Here is a 25,819-nt window from a genome sequence, read left to right on the forward strand (position 1 = left end):
TCTTTGATATAAAGAGAGCAACTAAGAACAGAACAGGGAGGAAGAGCATGAGGAAAAGACTAACAGTAAACAAAGACGAATGGGGGGGAGTGAAAAGGAGAGAGAAGGGAAAGCATATGGAAATGGTAGGAGACCTTCAATGATACACAAAATTATAAGAGGTTATGAGGGGCAAGGGGGAGGGGGGAAAAAGGGGAGAGAACTGAACAACAGCAGGGGAGGTAGAGAGGGAAGATGGGAGGGGAGGGGAGGGGAGGGGGGATAGTAGGGGATAGGAAAGGTAGCAGAATACAACAGTCATTAATATGCCATTATGTAATAATGTGAGTATGTAACAGATGTGATTCTGCAATCTGTATTTGGGGTAAAAATGGGAGTTCAAAACCCAATTGAGTCTAATGTATGAAAGATGATATATCATGAGCTCTGTAATGTTTTGAACAATCAATAAAAAACAAACAAACAAAAAAAAATTGTGAGAACTCAAAAAAAAAAAAAAGAAAAGTAAAGTAAAATATACTTCACTTTAGGTAATAAAAGTGTTAAGGGGAAAAGAAAGAAAGCAGAGAAGGGAGGTAGGAACCGTCAAGGAGGTGGAGTGGCTGCTAAAGCCCTCACTGAGAGGTGGTATTACAGTGCAGACCAGAAGGCAATGATGTCTCAGCCAGATGGTTACCTGAAGTGAAGGTTCAAGGCCGAAAGACAGCAGGTACAAAGGACCTAAGACAGGACCATGCTCATGCTCCAAGAAAGGAGGCCAATGAGGCTGGAAGAGTGAGAGGAAGATAGTTCAATTAAACCTGAGGCATAATATTTAATATGTGCCCTGTGTGGAAAGAAGAAAAGAATCCAGTCCAACCATCTGACAATATACTCCCATCACATAGAATTAGTCTTCAGCTTTCCTCATTACCATGTGGATGACTCATCCTAATGAATCCATCTTCCCCAAAGCCCGGATCCCAATGACCGTCTCCTCTTTGGCATGGATTACGTGTATTTCTCATTGTCGTGCACAGTGTCTTATTGTTGTGCACATTAGCTTATAGAAATAATTGGGATAGAACAAGATTTCCTTCATCCCCTGTACTCTACTCCCTCTCCTCTTAGCTTAAACCCTCAGGATTAAGGTTAAACTTCTTTGGGTTATTGGAAAAGCCCTGATCTCTTGTTCTGCCTCTAGTGTTTATAACTTGTTGCCATCCTATACACCTGTACCAGCCAAGAGCTTAAGAGTTCCCCTGGGGTCCCCCAGGTGCTATCTGAGAAGGCAGGAGGATACAAGTGGTTGGGGTTCTGAACTCCTATCCCAACTTCAGCCAGAATATCCCTGTCTATCGAATTAAGTACCATGCCTCAATGTAGAGTTTCTTTCTACCTCCACGGTTAATGAACCACTATGCTGAAACAACAGTTCATACTGTATCACTCCATCATCTTTGCCAGGGAACGAAAGCCTAAACTCCCATTACACTAGAGTAACACCCAAGTTCCCACACAGCCCCTTCAGGAACACTGTGGCCTCTCTCACTTCCTTCCTATCCTCTCCTTCACACCCTGGGGGGGGGGCACCCCATGCTGGCCACGCCCACCTCCTTGCTCCAGGACCCCCCACTGCCTCAGGTTCTTGCACAGACCACACCTGACCCTTCTGCTTGTTTGCTTGCCCAAGGCCCTCATTTCATCCAGGAATTCATCCAGATTTCTGTTTGGTGTCATTTCCTTCTAGCCATCCCTGGCCCCCATCTAAAATAGCACCACATTCAACCCATTTTTCATGCCTGTGTTCTAGAGCTCATTGCTACCTGATATCATATTACATGTTTGTTGATTGTTTCTCTCCACACTAGGGTTATAAACTCTCAGAATGAAAACAGCGGTCTATTTTGTCACTGTTCTGTATCCAAGTATCCAGTAGAGCTTCTGGCATGCAGTAGGAGCTCATTAAATATTTACTGAATGAATGAGCAGAGTGTGGGTGTGGCCTTCAGGAGTGTCCACAAACTTGCCTAGACAAGACCCTCCAGCCCTAACTCAAACTGTCCCTGCCCCCTCCCCAGCCACCCTCACCAGATTCATAGCTCATCTGTCCCCAGTGCCGGCTTAGTGTTGTCTCCCTTCTGCTCACCATCCTTTATCTCTGGAAGCCCCTTCCTTTCATCTCTGCCTGATGTAACATGCCTCTTTCAAGACTCAGCTCAAAATTCACCCATCTGCCAGGCTCCAGTTGTGGAGCTCTGGCACCCTGGAGTGCTACATCTGGGGCGGTGCCTGCAACGTGCCATGTGTTCAATAAGAGGTGGCATCAGTGCTGGGAGAAAGGAAGTCGTGAAAGACCCTTAGCAGCAGCCTCTTCACTCCACCTTTATTTTTTCACGTGTGCCGAGCTCCAGTCTGGTTTATTGCTAACAACAGCAACATAACTTTTGTCTTCCCAGGAAAGTCCTGCCAAGCTCTTCCCAGACTGGCTTTCCTCATACTTTACTTTCTGACACTCCCAACAGCACTAACAGCCATCTTGCATGTCCCTGCCTTGCACACCGACACACTTCCCTGATCAGCCAGAACGACTCCTCGACTTGGATTCAAATGATTTTTTTTTACCATATCCAAGACCAGCATTCCCCAAAGTGTGTCCTGATGACATTGATCCTAGGAATGGGTCTTTGGGGGATTTAGGTTTCTGCCTGGAGCATGTTTAATATATTAAATGTTCTGTGAAATCCTGCAGTAAAAACACCTGTTTAATATCACTAAGCCCTCACATAGATCTTCCACGACTGAACTGGTTTCCCCTCACAGAATACCTATTAGTGCCCTGAAAAATTATAATTCTGCAAAGTAGAATCATATAATATTTTCCTGATGACACAGAATATTGTGAAATAAGTCAAGGAATGAGCTGCTGAAAGCATCACCACGATGCAGGCAGATACAGAGATGGGGAAATAGCAGCATGAAAACGCTGGTTAACTGTGACTTCTGTGTGTGCTCCACACGCAATGAAGAATTCCCTTGATCCTTCCAGAGCTCCTATGAGGAAAGTGCTGTTATCACCAGGCACATTATACATGCGGGAAGGCAAGACACAAACCCCAGAGTCTGTCTTCAGGGGGCGTCTGCTTTTGGTCACTGCACATTTATGATGTATGCCACATGACCCTCTAACTCAGTTTTGTTGTTTGATTTTTGTTGTTGTTTTTTGGTCCCAGGGATTGAACTCAAGGGCACTTAACCAGAGAACTACATCTCCATCCCTTTTTATTTTGAGATGGGGTTCTCACTGAGTTTCTTAGAGCTTCACTAAGTGGCTGAGGCTGACTATGAACTTCCCATCCTCCTGCTTCAGCCTCCCGAGCTGCTGGGATTATAGGCATGCACCACTGCACCTGGAAAGTAGAACTCATTGTGCAACCGCTGTGCATCAAGCACTTTAGGAACATCGTCTCCTCTAAGGTTCTCAGTAACCTTATGATGCAGGAATTGCATAATCATTTCAAATCACCTTAGTCGTGAGCGGTTATCTCCCTGTTGTCTATTCATAGTAGTGCTCAGAAATGGTGTGTGGACCCATTAGCACACATCTGACCACTTGTTAAGTGCATGGCTAATCCTTTGCAGCAGTTCCTTCAAGAGGCTGCAGAAAAAAGTCCTTCCTGGGGACTGCTCATAGCACCCAAGCAGCTTCTGAGTTTGGAGAGAGAGAAGGTGTTTTGCCAAGGGGGCAACACCTATCAATTCCTCTTTCTAACAAGCCCATAACACCAGGAATAAAAGGCTAAAAGGGTCTAGCAGCCAATACAGGTGAGAGTCCTTGATTATCAAGACTCATCGAGAGAGAGGGTGGGGCTTGATGGTGGAAGCCTTGTTGTGCTTTAAGAAAGGAACCCAGAAACCTCAGAGTTGGATTTTTCTGGAAGCTGCACTAGGCATCCTCCTCTCCCAAAGGACACAAATAGGCATGTACTGAACAGATAGAGCAGGGACAAAAGGAGTACCCCTTTCCCCTCTTTCAGAAGGATAATGGTGGCAGAGGCCAGGCTGAGTGCTGTGGTTTGGGTTCAGTTTCTGTCCCACAAGGTCATGTGCTTGGTCCTCTGTGAGGTACTGAGAGTTGGAGGAGCCTTTAAGAAGTGTGGTCGAGTGGGAGGTGATTAGGCCACGGGGGCCCCACCTTGGGAGAATGAATACCCTTCTCTTACATGTGGGTAGGTTAGTTCCTGGATTGGATTAGCTCTGCACGTGACAGTTGTTATAAAGGGGGCCTGGCACTTCCCCTCAGACTCTCTTCCACACATCACTCACTTGCTGCTCTCATACACTCTGCTGCCGTGGGGGTGCCATCCCCCGTGGCCTTCGCCCGAATGTGAACTTTGAGCCTCCAAAACCGTGAGTCCAAACTGACCTCTTTGTTTTATAAAGTGTCATTCTCAGTTATAACAACATGAAATGGACTGAGAGACTATCTCGGAGTCACTCTGGGTCTGTGTCTTCAGCACTGAGGCTCCTGAAGGATGGTGATATCTGTGTGGCCAGTCCACAACCAGAGAAGCTATGGGGGGCAGGGGTTGGCATGGCTCAGATGAGCCCTTGAAGGGGTAGCAGATCCAGGCTGCCTGGCTGGCCGGGCATCATCCTAGGTGTCTCTCCTGGCTGATATGCCTCCATTAAAGTCAGCTGGCTCTATCTCAGTGGACAAATGAAGTTGATTGAGATTTCCTGGTAGATAACCAAACTAGGAAGATAGAGGCGAGAGTGAGACCTGGAAAACTCTACTACTTTCACCACATGTTGCTAGATGTCTGTCTCCATGGAGCTTATGATTTCTGGGAGAGTCCCTGAAGGAAAGCTGTGGGGATGGAGCTTCCTTTGGGGACAGACCTGAGCCTGCAGATGCATCTGTGTGAAATCAAGCTCAGTCCAGAGCAGCCTTGGTAGGTTTGAAGATGCCCGTGGCACAGTGAGGAAAAGCTTGGGTTGTGTATGAAGCCAGTTAAGCTGCTCTGAGTGGTGCTTATGTACTCTTTTTGAGCATTGTTTTTATTTATTTTTTGCTGTACAATTCACATATTATGAATGATTCATAGAGTGGTTTTAAAGAGCAAATGAAGCATATGGTATGGACTCCATAAACTAAAGTGCTGTAAAGTATTAAGTTGATATAATTATGAGCTCACTTTTGCCTAAATCGGATCACCTAGCTTAAACTCCTGGAACTCTGGATTCTGGTGGAAACACTTGGTTTCAACATTCATTCAAATGTGACTGTAAAAGCTGCCTGCCTTTCAATAACCCAGTATATAGTAGTGTTTATTAGGTGGCTGGACTATTGGTGGGATTCCAAAAGAGTCTGATTGGAGCTATCACTAATACAGAGTCGTAATGTGCACAATGGTCCCTAGGAAGCTGGAGACAGTTTCACAGGGTTAGAACCACCTTAGTGACAGACAAACCCCCAAACACACCAGCTTTTTGAATTAAAGGAAATTGAGAGGAGGCAATCCCAGAGCTTCAAACTGGAAATCTTTTTTTTTTTTTTTTGTACCAGGGACTGAACCCAGGGGCACTCAACCACTGAGCTATATCCCCAGTCATTTTTTTATGTTTTATTTTGAGACAGTCTCGCTGAGTTGCTTAGGGTCTCACTAAGTTGTTGAGGCTGGCTTTGAAATTGCATTCCTCCTGCCTCAGCCTCCTGAATCACTGGGATTTTAGGTGTGAGCCACTGCACCTGGCTCAAACTGGATATCTAAATGGTTCCAATACCCACAAGAATGGTTGTGCCTTGCAACTCCCTCTGGAGGGCCATCTTTAAAGCATACTCATCATCATAGATTCATGTGTTGATTAAGACCATATTATGGCAGATGACAGCCAAGTGTCTCGGAAGAAACTGAACTTTATTTCCCATTTATCAGTGATGCTATATGGACTCACTCAATTCTGCTTGAATTCTCGGCTTCTCATTGAAACAGTGGTGCCTAGTTTGAGCCTGATATGATCTTTTTGCTACTGTCCTCCTGAGGGAGAAGGAAAGGTGTGGATGTGTTCTTGCTCAGGAATAGAGCCCTGGTGACAGCCATCTGGGCTGCCAGGCCGGGCCTATAACAGTTAGCTTATATGAAAGGAAAACTAACAGACCTCTAGCTTCTCTTTGAATTTTTAAGCTGGAATTGTTTTTTTTGGGGGGATGGGGGGTGGGGTGGAGGTGAGAGTGGAGGTGCTGGGCCACTGAGCCACATCCCCAGCCCTATTTTGTATTTTATTTAGAGACCGGGTCTCACTGAGTTGCTTAGCACCTCACTTTTGCTGAGGCTGGCTTTGAACTTTCAATCTTCCTGCCTCAGCCTCCTGGTCTTGTTTTTATACTGCTTTCTCTTATTTCTTTTCAAATGAAACTTTCATACAGCAGATAACATTCCATTTGAAAGCTGATTTAAAAGTGCAAAGGTTCCTCCTCTCACGCTCTGCTCCAGTAGGTTGAAGTGTTTAAGGTTCAATGTCAGTCCAAAGTCAGGCCTTCCCTGAAGCTTCCGGACTGGTGAGACATCTCTAGGTCTTCCTGGAAAGGGAGTGGGGTTTATGCCCCACTGAAGTCATGCCACCACCCCAGGAAGGGGAATTCTTGGGAATGGTCACTTGTCGAAAAGAAGGCCTCTTCAGCCTCAAGTGCACTTAACCCCATCTCCCTCTACAGCTTTGTCTCTTTGCTTTTTTGGCACCGTAAAGCCTGGGTGCCCTGGCAAATGGGTCGTATTCCTCTTGGCTCCATGCCAGTCCCTGGAGGAGGCAGCACAGGTGACTCACTGTCTGAGCCCAGTTCTCCCAATGTGAGGCTGGGCTTGTTTCTCTAGGACATCTCAGGCACTGCCCTGAACTTGCTCTTACTACTTTTTAGATTGGGGACCGTCTCTTCCTATTCCCAGCACTTAGCACTACACCTGGCATGTGGGAGGCACTCAGAAAATAAGTGTGGAACCAACTGAACAAATGATTTGATTTACATGGGTGTATGTGTATCACATCAAGCTTCTCCAGAAAAACAGAAGCAATGAGATTCGATAAATAGATAGGTTTTATTGTATTTATTGGATCACCTAATTGCAGGGACTGGCAAATCTAAAATCTATAGGGAGGCAGGCAGTCTGGATATTCAGGCAGGAGCTGATGCTGTGGTCTTGAGTCAGAATTTCTTTGTCTCTGGGAAAACTGTTTTTGCTTAAAAGGCCTTTAACTGATTGAATGAGGGCCACCTGCATTATCAAGGGTAATCTTAAAGTCAAATGATTGTAACTGCTGCTAACATTTACAAAGTGCCTTCAAAGAAATACCTAGGTGCTTTTGATGAAATAACTGGATACTACAGCCTACTCGAGTTGACATGAAACTAGCCATCACATCCTGATCAAATTATGTTCATAGAAACAGCCACCACAACCAGCACCACACACACACACACACACACACACACACACAAACCCACGACAAACAGATACAATGCAACAAAGGTGCTGTGGAACAGAGCTGGCCCCTTTCAGCTAGGTGCTGGCTGCACTCAAACACTTACTCCACCCCCTGCCCTCAGGGAGATGACCCTCTGGCCAGAGACATGGTCCAATCTGGCAGATGGTGTAACGAATAACATGATCAAGATGTGCATGAAATTTGCTGACTGCTATTTAGAGCTGGGTGTCCTCGAAGTGGTCAGAATGACCTTGGTAACCTGAGAGGGGCCTGAGATCAGCCAGACTAATATTGTAACCTTAGCCTGTCTTTGGAGAGAGCTTTAAATACTTTAGATAAATGGACACTGAAATAACCCAAAGGTCTTTATGCCAGCAAATGTCAAAACACCCCAGGCAGTCCTGGTATTTAGGGGAGGACCTGTAAGGCAGGCATTCTCCTCATTGCCCATGGCTTCTGAATGCCAATCACCCCCCCCCTCTCCCCTGTTCCCCCCTTCCTCACCGTCTGTCCAGCTTTTGCAATAAAGTTGTGTGGATCAATTCCCCCAAGAAACTGATGCCCAGGAGGGCAGGTGGAGGACTGCACACTGTCTGTTGCCTTACCTATCATAAACAAGGCCCCAGGCTTAGCCCCTCAGCATTTCTATTTCTGGAAGGGCGCCCCTGCACTCTGTTTCCCTTCCCAGAAGGTGGGAGCAGACTGCAGGCATCTGCTCACTTTAATGGTACTGACGCTTTTTACAATGCTCATGCTTTTCCGTGTCCAGTCCTGCAGCATCTGGTTGCATTGGAGATTGGGCTCCGCATAGTTAGTTGCAGATGCCTTGCTAACACCACGTGGTGTTGTGAATTGATCTCTGGTTGCCTGCATACAAACATCAAGGTCATACGAATAGATGCCACTGTCCCTGCAATTCCTCTGCCAGGTCATGCAGTCAAATCCTATGACAAGACTCCTAAACTGGGGTTGGAGTCTGATATTAAATCTGCTGCTCAATCTTGGGGAAGCAGACAAGATACAGAGAGTAGAGGTTCTTGTGGGTAAAGAAAAGCAGCGGGGATGTTGAGGTGTCATGTTTAGAGTCAATATCTGCCTGGTCAGAAAAGTATCCAAACACTGCAACCTGCAGACTGGGAAGAGTCTGGAACCCCACCCCCACCCCCGCCATGCCTCAAACCTTCCACAGGACCTCAGGAGTGTGGGATGGATAGGGGGCCAGAGAAACCTGCATTTTTTACTTTATAAGCTTATATATTACTTAACTTTGATCCAATGAGTCTCTATTACTTGTGCATTTAGAAAAATTAAAAATAAGCCCGGTACTGTGGCACACACCTATAATCCTCATGACTCAGGAGGCTGAGGCAGGAGGATTGCAAGTTCCTGGCCAGCCTCAGCAACTTGGCAAGGCCCTAACCAACTTAAGGAGACCTTGTCTCAAACTTTTCAAAAATAAAAAGGGCTGGGATGTAGCTCAGTATAATATAATACATACATATATACACAATATAAATGCATACATATTAAAAGCAAAGTTGCTTTTTAGGATAATCAATCACTTTACCCTGTAACAATAGCTCAAGAGGTTCAGCTGACATGACAGGTGAATACCCTCCACCCAGGGAACATAGACCTTGTGATGGCAGATTGTAGGTGACCTTGATCTTATGTTTCTTGCTTGGATTTTTAAAGTGCTCCCTGTCCAGGGCAATCCATTCAGAGATCTCTGTGCTAGGAAGTCCCATGGCCGTGCCTAAACCCGATGGTGGCCTGGCCGGTGGTGATGTCCATGTGGAGAGTTTACTTGCCAACCCAGACCAAGCTGAGGACTGACACATAGTTTAATTGTCATGCAGAGCTGCAGCTGGCAGCGGCTGGAATGAGTTGGCATCTGCTTTTACAGAGTGCAATTTCTGCAAATAATTAACCACCAGAACTCTTGATTCTCTCTAATTAATGAAGAGGAAGGCTAGAATCTTCAAAGTCCACAAATGTCATGCTGCCATTGTGTCAGGATTGATCTCCTTTGTTCTAGACCGAAGAGCGTGCCTCTCCTGCCTCCCCTAATTCTTTATAAATTGAATTTTTCTATTACTAGTTGTGACAGCTAAGGAACATGACTTCAGAAATTCACCCGCAGTTCATGCCAGTATTAGAAGCCTGAAGAATAATAATTTTTAAAAAGAACCATAATGGAACAAGCTTTCTGTCTCTGACCCAGAATTAATCATAGTGAAGAGACACCTACTGAAAAGAGGGCCGTTAATTAGCTCTAATGGATCTTGCTAGGTGGAGTCTGAATTACTGGGAAGTCTGCAACCAGGGGAGGAGGAGACTTCCTTTTCTCTCTCCAACTCTGTGATTCTGGAATGGAACATAATGGGACTTTGCTTCCAGGGGACAGGGCCGTGGCAGAGCTCCGTTCATTGGAGGATGCTGGTGCATGAGTTTCCCAGCATAACAATCCTGAACTTGTAGGGAAAAGTGCAGTGATTTTTTTTCAGTACAAATGGCCTGTCTCTGTGATCTCATCTGAGCATGTAATGAAACCCACCGCCTAGAAAGCAAGTGGAATCCTGTTAAACCCTAGGTCAGATCAGGTCCCTCTGTACCAAGCTTCTCTAAAAGAATGCAAACTTTATAGCCGAGTCTGTGAGGTCCGATCTGTCTGCCCACTGTTTCCTCTAAAGTCTCCTTTCCCCTACTACCCTCAACTCCTTTCCAGACCCAACATTCATGCTTCCTTATGTTCCAGGTGTGTTTCCACCTCAGGGCCTTTGCACAGGCTATGCTCTCTGTCTGTAGTACCATTTTCCAGATATCTGTTTGGCTCACTTTTTCTCTTCAAGATGTTGCTTAAATGTTAGCTTCTTAATGACCCACCATGTAAAATAGAACCCTCTCCCAATTCCTCTTACCCTGCTACATTTTTGTGTGATTACTTCCTTGCATACCACATAATTTCCTTGTTTTTTTTAAATCTTGGTCTTCTCCACCTCCCACTAGAGTATAAGCTCCATAAGAACCAGGATTCTTGTCTGTTTTGTTGGCTGATGTATTCCCAGCGTCTAGATGGTGCCAGCTCAATAAATATTTGTAGAGTAAATGAATCCGTTAGCACACTTGGAGTGTTTGCTGGTATGTGTGAAGCCTGCACGTGCCCATCCAACACGACTGCTCAAACATCTTAGGAAGGCCGAGGCGCGAGCTGTTCCTTTCGCTTTCTCAAGTGTCTGGAGGAAGTGCTGCTGGTTCTGTTGGCTGCCAAATGTTAATAATTAAAGCAAACAGTGTATCAGAGCTAAATATTACTTGGGCTGTCTCTCTCCCAATGGCTTCCGGTGGGAAGAAACTAGTATGAGATGGGTCAAGAATGAGGCCATGGCTGGGTGTGGTGGTGCAAGCCTGTAATCCAGGCAACTCCAGAGGCCGAGGCAGGAGGATTGCGAGTTCAAAGCCAGCCTCAGCAACTTAGTGAGACCCTGTCTCAAAATAAAAAATAAAAAAGGGCTGGAGATGTGCCTCGGTGGTTAAATGCCCCTGGGTTTGATATCTGGCACCAAAGGTAAAACAAAAAAAAAAAAAAAAAAAAGAAAAGGAGGACATTATATAAAGATTTTGCATTTTAGGTTGTTTTGTTTTGTTTTGTTTGTTCCTCAAGGTACATGTTCTTCCTCTCTAAGTTCCTAAGTTTTCAGAGAATGGAAGGTTTTGAGAGAGCATGTAGCAGAAATCATGGTGGTATTTTGGTGGGGGCAGGTCCTTGGAGTGAGTCAACTATGACCTACTGAGAAGAGGCATTCATGGGCACCTAGGGAGAAGTAAATACAGGTGAGGATACAGGGCCAGGCCCATAGTAGGAGCCTCAGGCAAGGAGTTGCAGGAAAGCCTGAGACCTCTGCTATTTCCATGGGTTGTTTCTAATCAATGAGGCCACAGATTTCTCTTCTAGTCTTTCCATTGAGGAATGTCTACTGAGTCTTTCTTGTATCCATAACTGATGGGGTTTAGGAAGATCTAGCAGAGGTTGCAGTGTAGACAGATCAGAGCTTTGGGAAGTGGATAGATCCAACATTCCACGCTCTATTTTATTCATACCTCATATCAATCCAGTCCTTAGCTCAGAGGGCTTGGCCAAAGGGGGAAGCGCTTAAGTTAGGGAGCCCTGGTGTGAGTCACTGCACACCGGCTCCAGCAGGCTTCTGTAGCTGCTGCTGAGGGAGTGTGGTCATTTATCTCCCTCCATCAAGGCTTCTGCTGTGGTTTGGATATGGTTTGCCCCAGGGACACCCCATGTGGAATGTAATTGCCAACATAATGGTATGGCAAGGTGGTGTGTTAGGTCACGGGGATTCTACCCTCGTGGAAGCATTTGTGTAGATCCTGAGCAAGGGGGTCATGATTATGAGTGTTGGTTGTTGTAAAGTGGGTCAGCTCCTCTGTTCCCCTCTTCTCCTGCACTTTCTGCCTTTCTGACATGCATGGAACCGCATGGTGCCCTTGCCAGAAGCCAAGCAGATGCTGATAACATGCTCTTGGTCTTCTAGAACCATGTTCCAGAAAACCCTCTTTATAAGTTACCCAGTTTCAGGTATTCTATTATAGCAAACAGAAAATGGACTAAGACAGTTTCTAACTTGGCCTTAATACTATACAAAGTTATTTTGTATTTGCTCTTCTGAATAACTGTTTCTTGATTTTAGAGAAAAAGGAGAGGCCCAGAGAGGGCAAGTAAGCCTGGAACCTGTACTTTCCTTGAAAATCCAGTTTTTGTCCATGCTGCCCTTCAAGTCAGAATAATACCCACCCTATTTTCCTCTGGGGACCTACAAATAAACTGTTCTTATGAATGAAAAAAGGGATTTTTATCATCCCATAGTCAATTATTACTAAAGTTGCCTCTCCAACTTAGAGGATGCTCAGAGGTCAGAGATGAGAACATGGGCTGTCTCATGGGGGTAAAAAGTATGAGTTATTGTGTTTTTTACATATTCTAAATTCAAATTCCAAGACTGACATTTAAAGCATCTCTCCAAAGCCAAGTTCGGCATAGTGCTCTGGTTCTAAATAGCAAAATTGACCTTCCCTCCTGGACTCACACTCTAAATTATTCTGAAGATTCTTCCTCCACACCGCTCCCGACAACCCACCAGAAGCCGTCTCCAGGACACTCTTGCTGATTTACAACCGCAATCTTGCTAAAAGGGAATGGAAAATAGCCAGGCTGAGTTTCTGTTAGACAGAATTACTGGCATGAAATACCAACATCGCTCAGACCTGGCTACGACTGACTGGCTGGCCGCGTGGCTGCAACCCCATCCCCACCCCATTTCACTGAAATAGGTCATTTATAGGAAAACCGAGGAAGCCTTGTTTCCCAATTCTGGTCCCCCAAAGAACCAAGGAGGAAGGCCTTGACGGTGCTATGTAGTGTGTACTTGCATGTGGCTCCCGACAGCCAGCCTTGGACTAGGAAGCCTCTGCTTGTTGGGTTTCCATGTCAGTGGTTTGTCTTTGATGATGTCTGTGACTGCTGTGTGCGGAGCCCTTCTGCTTCCTGCCTTTCCAGAAGGAATAAAGACGACGAGGCAGAATGCAAGCCGTGAGCTCCAGCTGTCACTGGTTAAGGTGCAACGATTAGCTGCGAATTAGCCATTTGGCTGAGGCAAAATATTATCTAAATGAAGGCGATCTCCTTCCCTTGCATTTATTCTCTCCCAGAACCTTGATCCAAGCTATCCCTGCATCAGTGAAATATTTATTGATACCCTCCCCATTTTGCCCAAAATGCAGAGCTCAGTAAGATGTAAAAACCTTACAAGTTATTCAAGTTGGGGAAAAAAGGTATTTGTTCATCACAAGTAGAAAACTCAGATGACCGTGGGGGCTCAGTGGGTAGTGTGAATGGGTGAATGAAACTCTCTTATCATAGCATCTTAAGGTATATTTTTCCCCCTACAAAGACACATCTTTCTTAAGCCAGGGGTAGTGGCATATGCCTATAATCCAAGTGATTGAGAGGCTGAGGCAGGAGGATTGCAAGTTTGAGGCCAGCCTCAGCAACTTAGTGAAACCCTAAGTAACTTGGTGAGACCCTGTCTCAAAAAAATAAAAAGGGCCCAGTGTTAAAGCACCCCTGGGTTCAATCCCTAGTATTTAAAACAAAACAAAACCCATCTTCCTTGTATATTTAACATACAGGAATATTCTTTCCTCAAGAATCAGAGCTTGCTGACCTATCTTTAGTTTTCATATTTTTTTATAGAAAGTAGAGTATCTTCAATTTGTCCATACAATAGGGTGAGTGCATGGACAGATGGCAACCCACACATGGTTTTAGTGTGAAGAGACAATTGGAAGGGAACAATGGGACTGTCTAGCTGGAGCACTCATGGGCTACTGGATGGGAGCAGCTGCTTATTGTGTGCACCACTGCTTTGTGGCCAAGTGAGGACAGGGGCCCAGTGACAGACTGTCTTCACAATCTTCTGAAGCATGAACCTTCCCCAGACAAGTCATGGGCTACCTTACCATTTCTTCCCTTTAGATTTCATTACATTTTTCTTGTACTTCCGCTTCCCTCAAGTGGATGGGATGCTTGTTACTGAAACCTAAACCATTTCCCCCCATTTGTGTGCTGTTTGCAAGTGGCTACTTACTAGATCATCAGAGGACAGAGGACACCCTCCCTGTGGGCTGGTCAAACTTGGGCTGAATGTAATGCATTCATGCCTGAGTATTGATGTTTTTTTTTAAACCAGAGATTGAACCCATGGGTGCTTAACCACTGAGCCATATACCCAGCCCTTTTTAATATTATTGAGAGACAAGGTCTTCCTGAGATGCTTAGGCCCCACTAAATTGCCGAGGCTGGCTTTGAACTTGCGACCCTCCTGCTTCAGCCTCCTGAGCCACAGGGATTACAGACATGCTTCACTGCACCCGACTCTGAGTATTGATTATTAAGGAAAGAAGAGGGATTTTCCCAAGTGACATGCAGGCTTCATAAAGATAACCTTGAAAAGGTCTCTAAGGTAGATTGCAAAATGGCCACATATTCCTGCCATTCCTTGATTCTGAATTTGACTCTGTGACTTGGTTCAACCTCTAACAAACATGATACACGTAGAGACTTGAAAAGCACTTGCACACTGAGGCTCACGCACTCCTGCTGCACTAGACCCATGGGATCACCATGAAAATAAGCTCAAATCAACCCATTAGGAGGCCACCCAGAGGAGAATACACTTCAGATAGCCTGTTAACCCCAGACATGTGAGTGACACTTGGTCTAGACCAATCATGTGGCCCAAAGGTGACCTCCAGAGGAACCACTCAACAGAACACAGTCCAAATTGCCAACCCTCACACTCACAAACTAGGAGATGTCATTGTTTGAAATCACATGAAAACTACAACATGCTACCCTGTCAATCCAACTGAAGATCAGATTCTGCCCACTGCTATCCGTGTGCCCCATGCTGAGCAAGTGCTGACCATACAGCATGGAGACCACAGACACCCTGCATAAGGATACTGTCCCAGTTTCCTCTTCCTACACACCTATTTGCCTCTGATTAAAAGGACTGGGAATCACTAAACAGGAAATTCAAGGTAGGAACTGTGCTGGTTATTGATTTCCAAGTCAGATTCTTCAGGTTGAGCCTATACCCAATTGGGGAATTGGCATAAGTAGAGTACAGATATTAAAGGAGAAGAGACAGCCTGAAGGTATACTGTGTACGAGCCAGGCATTGGTGTCCATCTCAATTTTAGTAGCCCCTTTGTTTCCGAAGTCTTCCGGAATTGGGTGGTCTGCGTAGGCAGCAAGCTCCAACTCTTCTTGCTCTTGCCTCCTTCTCTGATCTAATTCCCTTGTCCTCAAGACTTTTGCACCCCATCTTTCGGCAAACAAATCAGGTTCCTGAAGTGAATGGGGCCTTAGATTATGACCCAGTCTGGAACCTGGTGAATCAATTTCTTTTTAGTGAAAGGCAGAGAGGTCAAAGTGGGAAGTGTATTCACATGATGTTTTCTTGGATGCTACTGGCTTATTTGAGATTTAGGTTTTGATTAATACAACAAAATTTAATTATTACTTTAGGCACGGTTCTAGATGTCATGAACACAAAAAATTAGCCTAAAGAGCATCAAAATGGAGAGACTAACCGAATGGATGTGGGGAGTCAGGGAACACTCCATCAATAAGTCATGTGCAAAATGAGACTTGATGAAAAGTGGAACATCACTAGGCAGATCTGGAGACATGGAAGAGCACAATGGGGTTGAAAGTCAGTAAATACTCGGTCTGGTCAAAGCATGGGGTATATTTACATAATGAGGGATGCCTCCTGAATATCCGTCTGAGTGCTATGGTCTAAACATGCCCTCCAAAAGTCATGTGTTGAACTTCCTCTTAGTAGTCTACCAAATATCAGTACTAAGAGTTGGTACCTTTAGGGTGGATTAATGCAATCCTTGTGGGAGTCAGGTCACTGTCGCAGGAGCGTGCGACTTATGAAAGGATGTGGTTGGTTCCCCTTTTGCCTCTCTCTCACACTTTCTTGCTTTTCTGTCATGGGATAACCTAGCAAGGAAACCCTGATCAGATTCTAGACCCTTGATCTTGAACTTCTAAGCCTCCACAACTGGAAGCCTATATGTTATGTTCCAGTTGTTTGGGGGTTTTTGTTTTGTTTTGTTTTATTTTTATAAATTACCCAGTCTGTGGTATTCTATTGTAGGCAGTCTAAATGAACCAAGACACTAGGAAGTTTAAAAATTGGAAATCTTACAGGTGATGGGAACCATTGAAGGATTTTAAACCATTCTGATTTGTAATTCTCAAAGGTAACAAACTGCTACTCGAATGTTTGGCATTGAAGGCGGGACAGTGAGCTTGGAGCTATTATAGCAGTCCAGAAGAATGGATGAACTGCAGTGACAGTGGACATGGGAGAGGACAGGATCAGTTTCAGATGCCTGCAAATCTGCGTGGATAAGAGCTGGTGATGACTGGAGGTTGGGAGTTGACTGAAGAGAAGAAGGAAACTAAATCTGAGGTGTCTTGTTTAGACACTCAGTTGAAGTAATTTGATGGAGTAGATCTCTACCAGTGGGTGAACTCTGTTGTTACATAAAATGGTTCATTTTCAATATTACAGTTCGCCATATCTGTGAATATGCAGTGGGTATTATGAAGGCGAGGAGTGGCCAGTGAATAGAAAAGATAATGGTTTAAAATAGTATAAAAGTGAATGCCAGCAGCCTGAAGGACTTTTGGGAACTCCAACTAAAAATAGCAGTCTGGGCTGGACTGGCTGGATTGGCAAGCTCATGCGCTGTGGCTAGGTGGGGGCGCCACGGCTGTGAGCAGGCTGGGTGGATCCCCAGATGACCTTGGCCTATAGTTAGCTCTCACAATCAGCTGTGGCTGATTTCCAAAGCAGCAGCAATAGCAGCTGACCGCTTGTAAGTATATTTCCTTCTCTGTAAAGAAAAAGTGCTCAGGAGCCATAAATTTCCCAAGTGACTATTGCTTCTGGTTTGACTAAGGGCTTCCATGACTGAAAATATCCCTTTGTTTTCTATAAGATCATTAAAAAATTAATCACCTTTTTCTTGAGTCAAAATACCTTGAACCTCTGGGGTAACAGAAGAATCCCAGTTCTATCCCTGGGAAATACGTCGAAGAAATGCCTGCTTACATGCTTTAGTTCATTAGAGTATCTTTCCCCCATATACACAGCACAATAAAAGTAAATTAGAATACAAGAATTCAAAGGCAGGGAAGGAACATAACCCTAAGAATAAGAAGTAAATGCCCCCTTTGGGGATCTGAGGTCAGAATACAAGATTTCACTAAGTTGAGACTTTCAGATAAAAAAACTTTTGCAATCACCTAGAATTCAGGGCAAAATATCTGATGATAAGTTTGCTTTAGTGTATGATATTTAGGGAAAATACTGAGAGACTGGGGGAAAAAAAAACCTACTCTGTGAACTGAACTTTAGATACTGTACTTTGTCTCAGAAACACTAGAGGGCGTGAGTCAGAGGCAGAAAGCTACAAAGGAAACCAGAGGAAGGCATTTTTGCATTTCACACTGGCACAACATTTTACTTAGTTAGACACTAATATTTGTACTGGTGATCAAGTGACTTTATAGTGAAAATTCAGTATTAAAGACTTTACGATCTCTAGGACCTGTTCAGAATCCACAACAGTAAAGGACAACTATTTCTCTCTGACTAGAATCTATGTTCTGTCCATTTTAAACATTTTGAAAGCCAATACAATACAGCTCTGTGAGTCTTTAATTTTAGAGGATATATTATTTGGATGAATAACCTTTCACAGATATTGGATTTTTTTTAACACAGCACAGTGGTCATACTTACAGTTCTTGCAGTGAATAGTAATGACACCAGGCATTTCAGACACTTATAGGAATAAAGTATACTCGCTATAGATAACCTGGATCCAAAGTCCTCCCTTCTCCATTTTCTCCAGTATCCCTATGTACTACCTCTACATCAAAGCACCAGTGTGAATCCAGAAACACTTTAGTTACCTGTCCTAATACCATGCACATGTCAATGAGAACTGATATTTAATTTTCTTGTTTAAACTCCCAGTTCCTCAGTCCCTTTGTGCCTCTTGAAAATGCCAAAAGAATTAATGAAGGCTAGTCTCATCACTAATTTTTTTAATGAACAATTAATTACTATAACCAGAAACAAATATCTTAAAATCTCAACAAGAGATTATACAACTAATTATTAAAGTATTTTAATGAGTAACAAACTAATACATCAATGAGAGATTGTCCTTAAACCACAGCAGACTTTTGAAATATAACTGATAAAAGCATGCATGACTCCAAATGTAGGAAAAGTCACCATGCAGCATGCTAAGTTAATAAGGATCTGCCCCTTTACAAACCTTGGGGTCAGACTCACCTGGACATTAATGCCAAGAGAGTAGACGTGACATTATGAATTCCCCAAGTCAGAGTCTGTTGGAAACGAACAATGACTCTGACTCTGATAAGAAACACTGGGCTCCAAAATTTGGATTTGCCTTTGTTAGCCATGCATGATACTACTTACCTCTCAGGGAAGAACCTCTAATTTCAGAAAGTGCTGACGTGCATTACTGCACCCGTTAGCAAAAGTCTTTGGCAGAAATGCCATTTATCCTTGTTGTGGTAATGAACAGATTTAAAACATTCTGGTGTCACCATTCCTGAAAAAGCACAGTCACTTGAATATTTCTTCCACAGGCATAGTGAAATATTTCACGGAGGCACATGGGTGTAGAGCACTATGGAGAGATATTGCTGGTGAATGACAGAACGTCTGTTTGATTTACATGAAGCCCCAAGTGCTCATATGAGAATAGGTTAGGTTTAGATTGACGAGCAAATGTGTAGCCAGACTTCTGGCTGACAAATGGCAGTGCTATGCCAGCGCATTCGCTTCTCTGGACAGAGACCAAAAGTGAAACAGGAGGATCAAGTTCACTCCGTAAAGGACATTCAAACCCAGAGGATGGCAGGGTGGCGAGGGCAGTAAGCACATATAGATGGGAATTCCTCAGAGTAGTATTGGATGAGTTTACGACTGAACACTCATCCAAGCCAGTGACCAAATCCTTATCAAGCGTGGCCATTTCCCCTGTGTGTTTATGTTGACATTCCCTCGGAGGGATCCTGGTGTTTCCAAGATAATTCTATTTTATGGGCATTTTAGGTTTAAAGTCATAACCTCTAAAAATGGCTTATTTGGGTAAATCGGAAACGGAAAATAACAACTGATGAGATTAGTATTAAAAATGGTGCTAAGCATTAAATGATCCAGATTGAATTGGATTTATTTTGGCTGGGCAAAACAGAATAGAAACCTCCATACCGCATTCGGTAAGGATGAATTGTTTGGATCGCACTCTTCTTTGTAGGCTGATGCTGAAAGTTCAGGACTTTGGGTCTGCCTTCAAGGAAGTAGCAAGACAGTAATGACAGGTGCTGTTCGTGGAATTTCTGTGGTGTGCCGGGCATCCTTCTTGGTACTTAATGTGTCTTATCCTATTTAATTCTTACCACCATGCCATGGGGCAGGGTTTACCGTCTTTGCTTTTGTAGATGAGCTTGTGCTACGGTGACCATAGTTGATCTTCCAAGGCTGTACACTGTAAGTGCCCAAGTCAGGATATGAACTCTGGTGACTTCAAAGCCCTTTGCATCCTGCCACATCGCATCCTGAACATCTGATGATAGTACTCGTCAAGGCTGAGCAATCTCACTCCCTGTGGTATTTTAGGAGTTTTGAAATGAGCAGCAGAGAGAGCCATGCGACCTGGGTTTGAATCCTGACTCTTCTAGCTGTATAACCTTGGGAAATTCCCAACCTCCTTCATCTGTAAAACGTTTGTGTGTGTGGTGTGTGTGTGTGTGTATGTGTGTGTGTATTGTGTTAGAAGATTTGTAAGCTCCCTTTCATTTCTAACCTTTGATGATTTCATGAGCCTTCAAGGAACTTAATTTCTTGTAATTGAGGTGCATGTCTGGTCCCTTGCTCAGAAGGTGAATTCAGATGTAAGGAAACATTTTCCACTTGCAATTGCAGAACTGATTTAATTTTTGCCATAGAGTATTATCCCCTCCGTGCTGTAAAATATGTTTCCTATGTGGGTTGCCTGAGCAGAGACTATCTTCTATTTCCTGGGCAGACAACTCTACTCTGTAGAGTGCGGTGCTCAACTCGTAAGTGACTGTACAAGGCCTGTAGCACATGCTAGAAATATAAAATAGCATTTTATAGTGTCACAGTTGGATTTATCTGAAGGCAATAACTATTACAAATATTTATGTACTCATCTATGTTGTGAATTAATGGGGCTTTGTTTATTGAATTTCCCTCCGTGTTTCTAATTCACAATACCATGCTGATGGTGAAAATGACTGTCTATGAGTATACCATTGGCATCCCTTGCTTGTCTGGCTTGCACCCATTCTTCTGTTGATGGGAATATGTACATTGGCTCTCCCGCCATGGACATTCATCACCCGCTGCTCTGCATTCTTGAGGATCAAATGACATGGGCTGTGCTGTATGTGAGGAGCAATATTTGAACATTCCTTTGATGTTGTGCCTTGTGATACTCAATGTTTAAATCCAAGCTTTTGCCATTTGACCAAATGCCAAATGTGCTAGTCTGAGTATCTATCGGCTTACATATAGCTGGATGGAAAAATAGGATCAAACCACTGGGAAAAATTTCAAAACTATTTTGGAGGATTAATTAAAACAAAGCTTTGATTAATTGGAAAGTTAGTTGAGCAAGATGTTCTAGCTAATTATGAGCTAGGGTATGACACTGTAAAAAATCCATTTAATACATACTGAGGATCATCTATATACATATGGTATTAAGTGTTGAAAGAAGGACAAAGGTTCATGTAGTCCTGCTATTCAAAGTGTCTTCTGGTTCTCTTCTACCATGTTCTATTTGCTTCCAGGTTTTTAAAATGTTTGCTTTTTGTTGTAATTGTTACAAAGATGTGACTATACCGAATGCATATACTTTGAATTCATTTTTCTTCATTTAAACACTGTAAGAATTTAACCCATGTGTCATTCTGATAGGAGTTAAACATTCCCTTGTTTGCTTAAAATTTGGGTTGTTTCCACTGTTTTCTCCTCCATTATTTTTTATTTCCTATTGCAAACTTTCAAATATGGAACTATTAAACCTAAGAGGATAATTTTAAATGTTCATTATCAATATTCATTGAAATTGCTTTCCAAGGGCTTTTACCATTTACACACTCATGAACATTGTTTGCCTGTAAATTTCTCCTTACTCTCTCCGTCATCATCTGGCACTTGTTTGTTTATATATTTTTGCTTATGTGATAGATAAAGTCCTTTTTTGAGGTGGGGGGACCAAATTTATACCTGTTATCTTGCATTCACACAATAACCTTGCAAAGTCAATACAAATGAATGAATAGATACTAGGAAAGACTAAGTGACTTGTCCAAGACCATACAAGTACTATCAGAACTGGAACTTGATCTTGCTTCTTCTAAGTCTACATCTGTTTCCACTGTCCTACAGCTGCCCCTCAAGTAACATGCTGTATCTAGGTTATTGAGACCTTTAAGATAAGCTTGAAGGGGCTCAGTAGTTGGTCTGTATCAAGATGGAATAAAAGGTCAGGTGCAGTGGCACATGCCTGTAATCCCAGAAGCTGGGGAGGCTGAGGCAGGAGAATCACAAGTTGAAAGCCAGCCTCAGCAACTTAGCGAGGCCCTAAGAAATTCAGTGAGGCCCTGTCTCTAAATAAAATACAAAACAGGGCTGGGGGTTTGGCTCAGTGGTTCATTCAGTGCCTCTGAGTTCAATCCCCAGACCAAAAAAAAAAAAAAAAAAAAAAATAGATGAGTGGGACTATAACCAAACCTTTCCCCAAAAAGAGCAAATAATTTTGATTAATTAACTCATGGTGTTTCACCCTCCCTCATGCACATTAAAAAAAAATTTAAAAAGAAACAAAGCATGTTATTCAATAATGCTGGAGAGTTGGAGTATTTTAACTAAACTCAGATATACATGAGTAACTCCAGTTGGAAGTTGTTCATGCATATCTGAAGGCAGAATGTGGCCTTTTGACTTTGTCCTATTAAACACAAGGAAATTCATAGTTAAAATTCCACTCCTAGCTCCCCAGCCAAGATGGGAATGGTCCCAGTCATAAAACATGATGGACAGGGCTGCCACCAGGCCCAATAATCTGTTGGTATTGTATAGTAGGGTGGTCCGGCCACAGTAAATCAAGGTCTCACCTTCATTTTTCAAAAAGGCACATAGATTAAAGGTGTGTATGTCATTCTTGACAGTGGGAAGGCAGACAGGTTTTGCAAGAGGCTAGAGCAGGGCGTGTGGAGTAAATGACAAACACCTTCCAGTTGGAGGGTGTTTGAACTCTCCAGGTGTTCATTTGGAAGGTCATTTTGGGAAAATGATTTGGGACCAGATGCTGCCACCTTATTTGCAGAAAGGAGAAGGGAAAACCCAGTTTGGAGGCCACGGTTGTGTAAAACAGCAGGATCTGCCAAACACTGGCTCCACAGAATGTGGCTTTGGGAGAAAGCAGTCTGTGCTTCATCTGAAAGCTCCTGGTGTTTAGAAGACCCTGGGTGAGCTGGGCAGGAGGCTGAATAATGGGCACTGGCAAAACTCAGGGATGGGCTCACCTCCCTCACCATAAAATACCATTACGTAATCAGACCACTCCTTAATGGAGATTAAAAGCAAAAAAAAGCAACAGCAAATCCCCAGTATTTGGTTTTTAAAGATGTGACTCTGAACAAAGATAGTAGGAAGAATGGGGTGTTACATCACCCTGTTCCTCTTAGATAATTGCAAAGAAGGCTGCTTTTTTCAAGTGTTCGGACCATCTCCTCTGGAGACTTTTACAGGGCTGTGAAACTGCTCTGGGGCATCCTTCAGTGCTGAGATGATGATTTGGATTTGCCCTGCCTTTAAGGAGTAAAGCTAGAGGAAGCAGGATTTATCTGCAGAGAAGTGAACATCTCCCCAGGTCTCTTGTTTTATAGCCAGATTTTAATTTTAATGAGTGACAATCCTGAAAAACAATAATACTAAGCAGGTTGGAAGCAGTTTCAATTTCAAAGTCCTGTAATGATGTCTCCACCTCACCAGTGGATTTTCACAGCTATTTGCCTGAAAACCTAGGCAATAAATGAATGCATTGTTCAGAGCTCTGCCTGAATTTGGACTCATTTTGCTGGCAGCATTAGAAAGAAAACATGCTGAGTCGAGTTCTGGGGTATTTCCCCCAGTCTAATCTACATGGTCATTCTCTCTGACATGACTGGAGTGTTTTCTGTCACCTCCAAACACTGCATGCTGTGATAACATTCATTTCCAAGGCTCCTACCCAATATGACACCCAGGAATGGGGAATGCAAGTGGGGTTAGTCAAGGTGGCTCTTCCACCCAGCCCTGCCCTGGTATGGATGTGGAGCTGGGGAGAAGCTGACCCACGTTTGCCCTGTTGTATTTGGAAGGCTTTTCTTTAGGTTTTTAACTTGTGGGTGGTCCTTGCATCTCCTACTACATTCCAAATATTTTCAAAACTTTCTGAGTGGTAGCAGCTCAAACAAATGAGCACACCCCGCTTCTCTTTCAAGTCAGTTTGAACAAGGCAGAATTTGTGAATCTGAAGTCCTAAGATTCAGGCCACAGTAGGTTTTTTATAGCCCCTGTGGTTTAATGTCCAGTGGTTTTCAAGCGTTTTTAAAAAAAATTTTATTTTTTAGCTGTTGATGGACCTTTTATTTATTTATATGTGGTGCTAAGAATCAAACTCAGTGCCTCACACATGCTAGGCAAGCGCTCCACCACTGAGCCCCAACCCCAGCCCAGTTTCCAAGGTTTTTTAGATAGTACATCAGGATCGGTTAATAATTTTAAATGGATACTCCAAATCCTTGTTATTCATTTGTAAATTATATACATGTGCTATTGAACTAACATTTCTAGTAATTAAAAAGAGAAAATTTTTAAAGATGAAATGAATTTAATAATTATTTTCTTGATGGCAGAAAAACAATTGGTGTTTTTACTGTCCTATTAAGTTTGTATGCTCATTTTGAATTTTTGTGGGACTGAACTGAACAAGGACCACTTGAAAAACTGGTCCTTTAACACTTTGTGATATAAATCATGAGTCTGTTTTCCAAGTTCAGTTTTGTAAAGGAAAGAACAGAATGAGGAAAATAGAGAGGAGACACAGCTCCAGACGCACAGGTTTAATCAGGGCACCTGCAGAGGGAGGCCCAGTGGAGGCTGGGCCAGTCTGCCTACAGCTTGGGGTAGACATAGGGGTGTCTGTCTACCCCAAGCTGTAGATAGGGGGATTTTGGTGGTCAGGCTAGGGAAGTTATTAGGGAAGGATCCTTGTGGAATGCCTGGGGTGTTTTCAGGATTTCCTTTCTTACAATGATAGAGTAGGGGTTCTCTGAATGATAATGGAGTATTGATGGGGTTAGGTAAGGCTGAGAATGACCCGGAAATGACTCTTATCCTGAAATGGAGGATATGTTTCAAACAGTGCTGCCTGTGTCAATTTCTTCCTAACAAGTTTATTTTTATACCTGGTTTTAATGACTAGCATAGCTCAGGACAATGCTACAGAGAGAATGCAGGAAGGGCCTTGTTGGTTGTATTGACTAAATTGTGACTCTTTTTTTTTAGTCACATCTATGTTTTCCAGAGACTCTGTTGAATGTTTACTGATTTCCATCTGCCTTGGCATCAATCAAATGATCTTATACTCTAATCAAAAAGTGTTTTTTTTTAAATGGTGTCTCCCATTGGCCAAACCTGGAGAAAACCAGAAGATAAAGAAGTCCTATTCACAGCTGGAAAGGCTGAGGCAGGAGGATCGCGAGCTCAAAGGCAGCCTCAGCAACTTAGTGAGGAATTAAGCAACTCATTGAGGGCCTGTCTCTAAATAAAATATGAAAAAGGGCTGAGCCGCCGCCCGTGCCTGCAAGGAAGGCAGACCTCTGACCGACCGGCAGAACAGACCCAGCGGCCTGCCAGCATGGTAGACAGATCACCCCAATTGGAGGAGGAGCACACCCGCTGCCCACCCTGCAAGGGAGACTTTTCAACTATACAAGAGTAATATAAATATATAGGGGGAAAATTTCAAAAACACAACAGTTTCACCAAGCAGAAAGAAACGCGAGCAGTATGAAACGACAAGGAAAGAAAGGACCACAAGCAATGCAGGTCAACTCAACATTAGAAGAGGTAATAGCTGCAACAGATGGAATGTCAGAAAAAGAGTTCAGGATATACATGCTTCAGATGATCTGGAGTCTCAAGGAAGACATTAGACAGCAAAATCAGACAATGAAAGATCACTTCGACAATGAATTACATAAACAAATCCAAGAAGCAAAAGATCAACTATACAGGGAGATAGAGGTAATAAAAAACAAACAGAAATCCTAGAAATGCAGGAAGCAATAAACCAACTTAAAAACTCAATTGAGAATACTACCAGCAGAGTAGAACACTTAGAAGATAGAACATCAGACAATGAAGACAAAGTATTTCAACATGAAAAGAACATAGACAGCTCAGAAAGACTGTTAAGGAACCATGAGCAGAACATTCAAGAAATATGGGACAACATAAAGAGACCAAACTTAAGAGTCATTGGGATACAGGAAGGTATAGAGGTCCAAACCAAAGGAATGAGCAATCTATTCAATGAAATAATACGAGAAAACTTCCCAGACTTGAAGAAT

The 25,819-nt window shown here is 43.4% G+C and overlaps 2 protein-coding genes across 6 annotated transcripts in view; one reads left to right on the forward strand and one right to left on the reverse strand.

Annotated features, from left to right (window-relative positions):
* Positions 1-18,857, reverse strand: part of ITGB6 (integrin subunit beta 6) — a 125,023-nt gene extending 106,166 nt beyond the window's left edge. For 2 of the 3 annotated variants that reach the window (XM_081261905.1, XM_081261904.1), the window contains exon 1: positions 18,579-18,857. The gene's annotated coding sequence lies outside the window, so the exon portion shown is untranslated. Of the gene's footprint in view, positions 1-15,636; positions 15,726-18,578 lie in introns of all 3 variants that reach the window. The other variant, XM_081261906.1, reaches the window with a different exon arrangement.
* The window catches only part of LOC308631046 (uncharacterized protein), a 159,354-nt gene continuing 137,346 nt past the window's right edge, over positions 3,812-25,819 (forward strand). The window contains exon 1 of one of the 3 annotated variants that reach the window (XM_081261917.1): positions 3,812-4,389. The gene's annotated coding sequence lies outside the window, so the exon portion shown is untranslated. The remainder of the gene's footprint in view (positions 4,390-25,819) is intronic. The other 2 variants (XR_014018104.1, XM_081261918.1) reach the window with 2 other exon arrangements.

The sequence above is a fragment of the Spermophilus citellus genome (assembly GCF_964194105.1).
Source record: "Spermophilus citellus genome assembly, chromosome: 11".
NCBI lineage: Eukaryota > Metazoa > Chordata > Mammalia > Rodentia > Sciuridae > Spermophilus > Spermophilus citellus.